The sequence below is a fragment of the Elephas maximus genome, chromosome 25 (genome assembly GCF_024166365.1).
Source record: "Elephas maximus indicus isolate mEleMax1 chromosome 25, mEleMax1 primary haplotype, whole genome shotgun sequence".
NCBI lineage: Eukaryota > Metazoa > Chordata > Mammalia > Proboscidea > Elephantidae > Elephas > Elephas maximus.
This window is the reverse complement of record NC_064843.1, coordinates 37,427,736-37,438,242: the sequence shown is the minus strand read 5'-3', so window position 1 is coordinate 37,438,242 and position 10,507 is coordinate 37,427,736.

Genomic DNA, 10,507 nt, shown 5'->3' with positions numbered 1-10,507 from the left:
AAATTTCTTTGGGCTCTATACCCAAGATCACAGAGCATACACGTTGTAAACCTCAGAATGGCTCCATCAGCAGCATGTGAAGGATCGTGTCTCCCCACGTTAGCTTTTACATTATCTGACGGTCATTTTGGGGGACTAGTTTGGGTGTAAGGCGGCATCTCATCGTTTTTCCTGGCATTTCTCTGTTAATCCTGATGCACAACCTCCTCCTATACTCATCAAGCATTTGGGCTTCCGCTCCTGTGCGTTGCCGGTTTATATCTTTTGCCCATTTTCTTTTGGGTTTCCTGTCTTTTTCTTGTTGATTTGCAGGAGTAGTTCATAAATTTTAGATATTAATTCCTTGTTGGATATTGATATTCCACATACTTTCTCCCAGTATGTTGGCCATCTTTGTCTGTAGCAGTGGTTCTTAAACTCTAGCATGCATCAGAATCTCCCAGAGGACTTGTTAAAATACAGATTGCTGGACCCCACCCTCAGAGTTTCTGACTCAGTAGAGCAGGGATGGGGCCAATAATTTGCATTGCTAACAAGTACTCAAGTGATGCCAATGATCCAGGGACCACCCTTTGAGAACCACTGCGTATGGTGCCTTTCAGTGAACAAATCCTTAATGTTCATGTTGTCAAACTGGGGTTCAAGGAGATGAAGTGAGTGACTATAGTCACACAGTAAGCTGGAACTGGGACCCATTTCTGGCTAGCCCCAGGGCCCATACTACAACCCAACCCATTCTGCTATCCCCTCTGCCAGTTTTTGGGCAGTGTTGGCAAGCCTAGTCATTTGAACTTGAGCCTATGGGGAGCCTTAGTAAATTCTTGAACAAGACAGCCACAGAGGGAGTAGTTGATTGATTGACTAGGGGCAGGGCCAAAGACATCAGGGTGCCTCTAAGAGACCTGGTAGGCCTTGCAAAAAGACCAAGCTCAGAAGTTCACCACAGTCCTCAGTCAGGGCACAGTAACAGGATTGCTGAGACGTGCTGGGACAGTTCTTACCCCACAGCCCCGGGGATGAGGCAACTTCCTTCACACCCCAAGGAAGTCCCCACCCACCCCAGAACTACCCTCTTACCAAAGCCACGTAATCCCTTGGCTTCCAAGGTCCAAAGGGCCCTGGCTGAAGTGGCCCAGACACTGAGCATAGGAACACTGGCCATACTTCCTCCTGCAGCACCAGAGACCCTGCGAGGGTCACTTCCCATCATGGTTCAATTCTTGGCAACATAAGAGGGGAAAATCCCCTTGGGGTAGGACAGCTGGTTCCTGGGGACCTCTAGGGGTGGTGCAAGGATGGAACTTCCCCACCAGCTGGATCCCCTGGGGATACTGCTGGCCCAAGGATGAGTGGTGAAGCTAGTGAAATTGTCTCTAGCTGCACCCTACACAGAGTCCTTTCCCATTTGGGGCTCTGCAGCTTCCAGATGGAAACTTCTGGCACTTCTTCACAACTGCGTGTGGATTGTCGTCTCTGGGTCCACTGTCACTCAGTCACCAAACATTTTGAGAACCCCCAGTCTGTACCAGGCATTGTGAGATACAGCACAGTTCCTGCCCACTGAGGGGGCTCACAGTCTGGTGGGGAAGATGCCCCCAGACAATCACAGCACCAGGCTCTCAACTGTAAACTCAAAGAGTGAGAAACCAGCTCTTCCTGGGGAACCCGGAAAAGGCTTTGCTGACAAGGTGACTTATGAGTGAAACCTTGAAGGACGAGCAAGATTTCAGCGGGTGCGTAATACAGACGAGAGCCCTCCAGGGAGGGACCCAGCATGAGCAAAGGCAGGGGGGCTTGAAGGAGCAGAACACATTCCAAGACTGGTGACCAGGTAGGACAGGGCAGTGATTCAGTGCGCCAGCCCTGGAATCAGACTGGAATCCCAACTCTGCCATCTGCTAGTTGGGTAAGCTCCTAAATGTCTCTGGGTCTTGGTTTCTTCATCTATAAAATGGGGATAATAATAACATCGCCTTTGTAGATCTCATAGATTGTTTTGAGGCTTAAACAAGATAATCCATGCAAAAGTACATATAGTAAGTGCTCAATAGACGTGACCAGTATTCTTGCTAGAGGAACATGGCATGTGTGACTTGGTGGGAGACAAGGTGGGTGGGCAGGGCTTGTAGGAGAGGAAGCTGGAGAAGTGCGTAAATTGGTGAAAAGACCCCTGAAGTCCAGGCTAGGAAGTCTGGACCTTCCCCAAGGGGCAATTGGGAGTGACCTAATAGGCTGCATTGTCTGGAAGTGAGTCTGATTGTTGGGGAAGAGGCTCTGATGGAAAACATAATCGAGCTAGAAAGTAGGTGGAATGAGGCAGGAGGCTGGGACAGTGCCCAGGTGAGGAATGCCATGACCTGACTCAGATAGGGCAAGAATAATGAAGAGGAGGATGTAGGTTCAAGATGGGAGGGAGGGGACAAGGAAAGAGTAGCTTTTCAAATTCTTTGGGTTCTTTCTGAATTTATTTCTTTCTCCTTACTTTCTGTCTGTCTTTCATTCATTCCACAGCTCTTTATTGAGCACTTGAACTCTGGCCTCAGGGAGTTTTCATTCAGGGACTTTGCATTACTACTAAACAATGTTACTTGGAGCCTCCAGATGCGGTAACCACCCAATCAGGCCTAAATGATGAGGAATTGACGGCCCTATTTGTGGGTCCTTCCACTTCTGACTCATTCTCCACCCTCAGACATTTTAGATGAGGGGCAAAGGGGCTTAAAGCCAGGCCAGCCTGCCTTACCCATTTCCTGTGATGGGAGCTCACTGCTTACTGGGGCAGCCCCTCCCATCTTTGGCAGTTCAGTCTGTGCAAGAGCTAACAGCTGCCTCTTGCCTTCGCCCCCAGGTCCTGGCTTTACCTTCTAGAGTTCTCCATGCATAACTGCTCCTTCAGCCCTCGGGCAGTTCAGCAGTGATGTGCAGAAAATGGGGCGATCTGCAGAAACTTCTCATTTCTGTTTAAACACAACCTGTTTTTTTTAAAAAAAAAAAAAAGTTTCTGAAGCTTATCATGCGGACAAAATAGTGTCTTTGATGTGTAAAGAAAATCTACAAATGAATAATAAAAACCCACAGGCCAAAAGAAAAATGGACAAATAAAATTACAAGTGACCCTGAAACATATGACAAGATGTTCAGCCTTAGTCATATGAAGAGAAATGCAAATGAATACTACCCCAAGAAACCATTTTTCAATTACTGGATAGGCAAAGTTCAGAAAGTTCAATATTTATTTTGTGGGTGTAGGTGCGAGGAAACTGGCACTTTCACACATAGTGGGTGAGAGGCGAAGCTGGTACGAGCTCTGTTTAGCAGTATCTACCAAACACTTTACATGCACAGACCCTTTGACGTAGCAATTTCACTGCCAGAAATTTCTCCTACATTTATACTTACATAAGTGGAAACGATGGATGTGCAAGGGAAAACACTGCAGCTTTGTCCGTAATAACAACAGATTAGAAAAACCCAAGTGTCCATTGATAGGGAACTGGTTAAAAAAATTGTGGTTCCTGAAGACAATAGAATACTACGCAGCCATAAATAAGAACAAGGTAGCTCTCTATGTACTGACAGGGAATTATTGCCAAGACAAACTGTAAAAAAAAGAAGAAGCAAGGTGCAGAATAATGCACTTTGGATAATGCTGCCTTTTTGTTTAAAAAGGCGGGAGATGTGTATACACATGGAATAGCTCAAGAAGGATACACAAAATAGGTTACAGTTGTTGCCTCTGGGCTGGGGAACTGTGTGGCTGTAGAATAAAGAGAGAAGGAGATTTTCTTTTCATGGTGTATCTTAAATTTCATGTTGTGAATGTAAACTGTTGTCGTTAGTTGCTGTCCAGTTGGCCCCTGACTCATGGTGATCCCATGCACTCAACGGAATGAAACACTGCCCAGTCCTGCATCATCCCCTGATTGGTTAGGAGTCAGGCTGTTGAAATCCATAGGCTTTTCATTGACTGGCTTTCAGAAGTAGATCCCCAGGCCTTTCTTCCTAGTCTATCCTAGCCTGGAAGCTCTGCTGAAACCTATTCAGCATCGTAGCAACATGCAAGCCTCCACTCAAAGACGGGTGGTGGCTGTGCTTGAGGTGTATCGACCAGGAATCAAACCAGAGTCTCCTGCATGCAAGGCGAGAATTCTACCACTGAATAACTACTGCCCTCATTAACTACAGCACAGCAATTAAAAAAAACAAAAACTGTTATGGTTTTATCACTCTGTAGACACTGTTTCTACATCTGTCTGACCCCTCCCCACCCCTACCCCCAAAACACACACACACACCACACACAGATCTTGTGAGGGGAGGGGCTGATACTGACTCATTCTTAGACTCACTGAAGCCCAGCACAGTGCCTATCACAGAGCATGAGCTAGGAAAATTTGAGTGCGTGTTCATAGTGACCACCTTCACCCAGATGGCTCCCAATTGGTCTTGCTTCCTGGTATTTGTGCCCTTGTATAGACTAACATGGAATAAAGCTGACCTGTATAGCCAGTGGGATATTTCACCTGGCTCTCTTGGATAACTTGCTCTGGGAGAGCCCTATAGAGAGGTTCATATGGTGAGAAACTGAGGCCTCCTGCCAACAGCCATGTGAATGGGTCATCTTGGAAATGGATCCTCCATCCCCAGTCAATCCTTCAGACGACTGTAGACCAGCTGATGTCTTGACTGCATCCTCATGAGAGATTCCAATTCATAGTGACCCTAAAGAACAGAATAGAACTGCCTCATAAGATTCCCAAGGAGTGCCTGGTGGATTTGAACTGCCAACCTTTTGGTTAGCAGCCATGGCTCTTAACCGGTACGCCACCAACGTTTCCTGTTAGGCATTTATACTAATTCTGTGGGAATGCAAGACAGAAAGACATGATCCTGCCCTCAGGGGGGCAAGGTATGTGCACATTCATTCTTTGACTCATTCATATCTTAAATTAACATTTATCAAGACCTACTATAATCCTGACCCTGGACTGAGTGCTGACTCACAGAATGTTGACAATTAAAATACCCTGTAGGACAAGACAGATGTATATACACCTATGTGTACACACAAACCTCATTAAGATGCAGAACATTTGTAAAATCTCAGCAAAAGAACACTCGTGCACTTTGTTATATGTAAATTTTACATTAAAAGAAAAATACTGTAAACAAATATTGAACTCTAGCCAATGATATGCACGCTGAGGTAATTTACTTCGAAATGCATAAAAATAAGAAGAATTGATGAATGGAAAAAACAAACCAAACCCCTTGCTGTCGAGTTGATTCTGACTCATAGGGATCCTATTGGACAGAAGACTGCCCCATAAGGTTTCCAAGGAGTGCCTGGTGGATTCGAACTGGCGACCTTATGGTTAGCAGTCAAGCTCTTAACCACTGCGCCCAACATGTAAGGGATAAAACAAATAAAATGTTAATGGTAGAATGTAGGTGGTGAGTCTAGGGGTGTTCACTGTAAAATTCTTTCAATTTTGCTGTATTTTGGAAATTTTCATAAAAGATTCAGAAAAAAGGACCCTTGGTAACCATTTACACCAATCCCCTCTTTTTGTTTTTTTTTTAATTACACAAGTAAAAATTAATATATTCTAGTTTTTTTTTTTAAGCCAAATATAGAAAAAGCCTTCTTTCTCCTTGACTCCAGTGTTGCTTTACTCTTCAGTGACAGCTACTCTTTTTTTGTTGGCTGTGTAGCTTCCAGATCTTTCTCTATGTATTTCAGTAATTTTTTAAAAAAAGGATACTCTGTACTATTCGGCATCTGTATCTCGGGGATCTGTCCGTGTTAATGCATGCACATACCTCAGTTTTGCTAAGGATGTGCCTTCTCATTCAAGATACAACGAGACTCTGAAAGGGAAAGGACTTGTTCAGGGACACACAGCAAAACGAAAGAGTTGGGGCTCTAATCCTACCTTCTAGTTCCCGGGCCTGGGAGCCCCTGCCTGGGCGTGGCCGGGGGCGGGGCCGGGGCGGGGCCCTTTTCTGTCCCTGGAAGCGGTCAGGCAGGCCCGGCCCCGCCCCTCCGCGAGGACTCGCCTCTGCTCTGGCGCCACCGATCGAGGAGGAAGTCCGCAAAGCGCTTCCTCTTTTCTTGGCCTCCGGGGACGCTTGGGGAAGGGGGAAGGGTTGTGAAACCGAACTGTCTCCCATCCCCCCTAGGGGGACCTGTCAGCTGGAGGTGGCCACGCAGCTGGGGACAGAAAAACAACTTCATGGGCACCCCCCTCCCCTCCCGGCCCCATCCCGCCCTGCGCAGGAAGTCTACTGCCTCTAGGATGGGACCTGGGGTAGGTAAGCTTTGAAGATACCCATAGGCCAGTCTCTCCCGTCACCCACTTGATAAAGCCCAGCTCCTTCATTGGTGCTGCTACCTTCTCCAGCCTCTTCTGCTGTCCTCGCCCTGGGCTTCACGTACCAACAGCATGAAACTTTGTGGTTCCTCCAACAGGCCTGGCCGTTTCCCCATCGAGGTCTTTGTCAAGGCCTTCTGCCTGGAATTCCCTTTACCCTGCTCTTCATCTAGTATTCTTTAACCCTCAACTCAGATATCACCTTCTTCAAGAAGTCCTCCTTGATGCACCCATACTGGACCTCATGCCTGCAATATCATGAGTCTCTGTCTCTACCGCAGCATTTTCCACTCTGTATCTAAATTATTGCTTTGTGTGTCTCCCTGATTGGATTAGAAGTTACTTGAGGGCCAAAATGCATCCATTTTTGTGCTCCCAGACCCTGACACAAAAGCACATGTTATTAGTTGCTGTGGCATCTGCTCTGTCTCATGAGGACATTGTGTAAAACAGAAGGAAATGTTGCCTAGCCCTGGGCCATCTCCATGATCTTTGATATGTTTGAACCCATTGTTGAGGCTCTGCGTCAATCCATCTCATTGAGGGTTTTCCTCATTTTTGCTGACCCTCTATAGAGTTAATCAAAGAACGAAGGTTGTCAACCTAAACGTAAGAACTAAAACCATAAAACTCTTAGAAGAAAACATAGTGGTAATGCTTCCGGACCTAGTTTTCAACAATGGATTCTTATATATGACACCAAAGCACAAGCAACAAAAGACAAAATAGATAAATTGGACTTCATCAAATTAAAAACTTCTGTGTGTCAAAGGACTTTATCAATAAAGTGAGGAGACAACCTACAGAATGGGCAAAAATATTTGAGAATCATATATCTGAGAAGGGTTTAATATCCAGAGCATATAAAAAATACCTATAATTCAATGACAAAAAGACAACTCAAAAAATGGAGGAAGGACTTGGACAGACATTTGTCTTAGTCATCTAATGCTGCTATAACAGAAATACCACAAGTGAATGGCTTTAACAAATTTGTTCTCTCACAGTCTAGGAGGCTAAAAGTCCAAATTCAGGGCACCAGCTCCAGGGGAAGGCTTTCTCTCTGTGTTGGCCCTGGAGGAAGGTCCTTGTCATCAATCTTCCCCTGGTTGAGGAGCTTCTCAGGACAGGGACCTGAATCCAAAGGATGCATGCTATGCTCCTGGTGCTTCTTGGTGGTGTGAGGTCCCCATGTCTCTCTGCTCACTTCTCTTTTTTTAATATCTCAAAAGAGATTGATTTAAGACACAACCTAATCTTGTAGATAGAATTCTGCTTCATTAGCATAAGTGCCACTAATCCCACCTCATTAACATCATAGAGGTAGGATTTACGACACATGGGAAAATCACGCCAGATGACAAAATGGTGAACAATCACACAATACTGGGAATCATGGACTAGCCAAGTTGACACACATTTTGGACAGACACAATTCAATCCATGACATTTCACCAAAGAGGATATACACATGGCCAATGAGCACCTTAGAAAGTTCTCAGCATCATTAGTTATTAAAGAAATGAAAATCAAAGCCACAATGAGATATCCCTTCACACCCACTAGGATGGCTGTTATGTGGAAAACAAAAACAATTAAGTGCTGACAAGGATGTGGAGAAATTTGTGTCCTCATCCATTTCTTGTGGAAACAGTTTGGCGGTTCCTCAAAAAGTTAAACATAGAATTACCATATAACCCAGCAATTCCGCTCCAAGTTATGTACCCCAAAGATTTGAAATCAGGGACTCGAACAGATACTTAGACGCTAGTGTTCTTTCCAGCATTATTCACAACAGTCAAAAGGTGGAAATGACCTAAGTGTCCATCAACAGATGAATGGATAAACAAAATGTGATCTGTCCATACAATGAAATATTATTCAGCCATAAAGAGAAATAAAGTTCTAATACATGTTCGGACATGAATGAACCTTAGAAACAGCATTCTGAGTGAAGTCAGACACAAAAGGACAAATATCATATGATCCCATTTATATGAAATAATTGAGAATAGGAGATAGCATAGAGACCAAATTTTATTAAAGGTTTCCAGGGGTGGTGGGTGGGAGGGGGAAAGGAGGAGCTACTGCTTAAGGAATACTGAGCTTCTGTTAAGTGTGAGAAGAAAGTTTAGAAACTGATACTGTTGATGATTCCACAACATGGGAAACAGAATTAATGCCACTGAATGTCATTTAAAAATGGCTGTGAAGGCCAATGTTTTGTTATGTATATTCTGTCACCAAACCAAAAAAAAAAAACAGACCTGTTGCCTTCGAGTTGATTCCAACTTGTATATTTTACCATTCAAACACACAAAAAAACGAATCCTAGTGCTACCAATCACTGGTTCTTTTTTTTTAATTGTGCTTTAAGTGAAAGTTTACAAATAAAGTCAATCTCTCATAGAAAAACTTATACACACCTTGCTGTGTACTCCTAGCTGCTCTCCCCGACTCACTGGTTCTTCATAAACCTCCAGCTTTCATTTCTTCACTTGTACAATGGGCACATAAATAGTACCTGCGTGGAACTTGCAAAAAAGCAGAGGAGTCAGACAATAACAGGTTAGTACATACTATAATGCCTGGTGGTGACAGGTTCTCTGGAGAAAAACAAGTTAGGATGGGGGACTAGAGAAGATTGGAGGAGGAAGGAGTGCTTTGAGAAGGGAAGTCAGAACATGCTGGGGGCTTTTGTGAGTTATTCAAGGGCTGGTCTTCTTGAATTTTCATTTGCCCCTCCTGGACAATGGGGGCAGCTGTGATCTTCTGCTTGGTAGGGTGATATGAACACTGGCTATTTTGCAATAAAAAGGGGAAATACCTGAGCCCTGAAATAATGACTATGGCTCTCCCCACCCCCACCCCGTCCTGTTTTGAATGCAGAACAATGAACAGTTGTCCCAAGGAATTTGAAATATGAAATGCAAATGCCCATAGAAATAGGGAAATATATTTTTGAAAGAGCCGGCATCTGACCCACTGCAAGGTGAAGCCTGCCTTGTTTCTTAGCTCCTGCCCTGAGTTGTGTCCTCCACACCTCTCTCTATACTCCTCAATCTCCAGGGCAGACTTACTGCATTTTGCGTAGTGGTTATGAGCACGGCTTTTGGAGGCACACTGGTGGCACACGAGCCTGGGTTTGAATCCCTGCTCCAACACTCACTGGCTGTGTGACCTTGGGTAAGTGTCTTAAATTCTCTGGGTCATCATTTATAATCATCTCTATTTTACGTAGACTAAATGAAAAAATGTAAATGAGGGCACTAGTAGCATTTTTAACACCAAAAATTTTAATTTTGATGAAGTTCAAGTCATCTATTGTATCATATCTAAGAAGACTTTGCCTAACCCAAGTTCATGAAGATTTATTTATATATTTACTTCTGAGCAGCTGATATTGGGCAAAGGCTTAAAGTCCATTAAATGGGGGAAAAGACAGTCTCTTTAACAAATGGTGCTGGCATAACAGGATGTCCATCTGTAAAAAATGAAACAGGACCGATACCTCACACCATACACACAAACTAACTCAAAATGGATTGAAGACCTAAATATGAAATCTAAAATGATACAGATCATGGAAGAAAAAATAGAGACAACATTAGGGGCCCTAATACATGGCACTAATAGTATGCAAGCCATAACTAGCAATGCACAAACACCAGAAAAGAAACTAGATAACTGCGAGCCCCTAAAAATCAAACACGCTCATCAAGGAAACCCTGGTGGCATAGTAGTTAAGTGCTATGCTGCTAACCAAAAGGTGGGCAATTTGAATCCACCAGGTGCTCCTTGGAAACTCTATGGGGCAGTTCTACTCTGTCCTATAGGGTTGCTATAAGTCAGAATCGACTCGATGGCAACGGGTTTATGCTCATCAAAAGAATTCACGGAAAGAGTGAAAAGAGAACCTACAGACTGGAAAACAAATTTTGGCTACAATATATCGGATAAGGGTCTAATCTCTAAAATCTACAAGACAATGCAGCACTTCAACAACAAAAAGACAATCCAGTTAAAAAATAGGCAAATGATATGAACAGACACTTCCTCAAAGAAGAGACACCCAGGCAGCTAACAGATACGTGAGGAAAGGCTCACGACCATTAGCCATTAGAGAAATACAA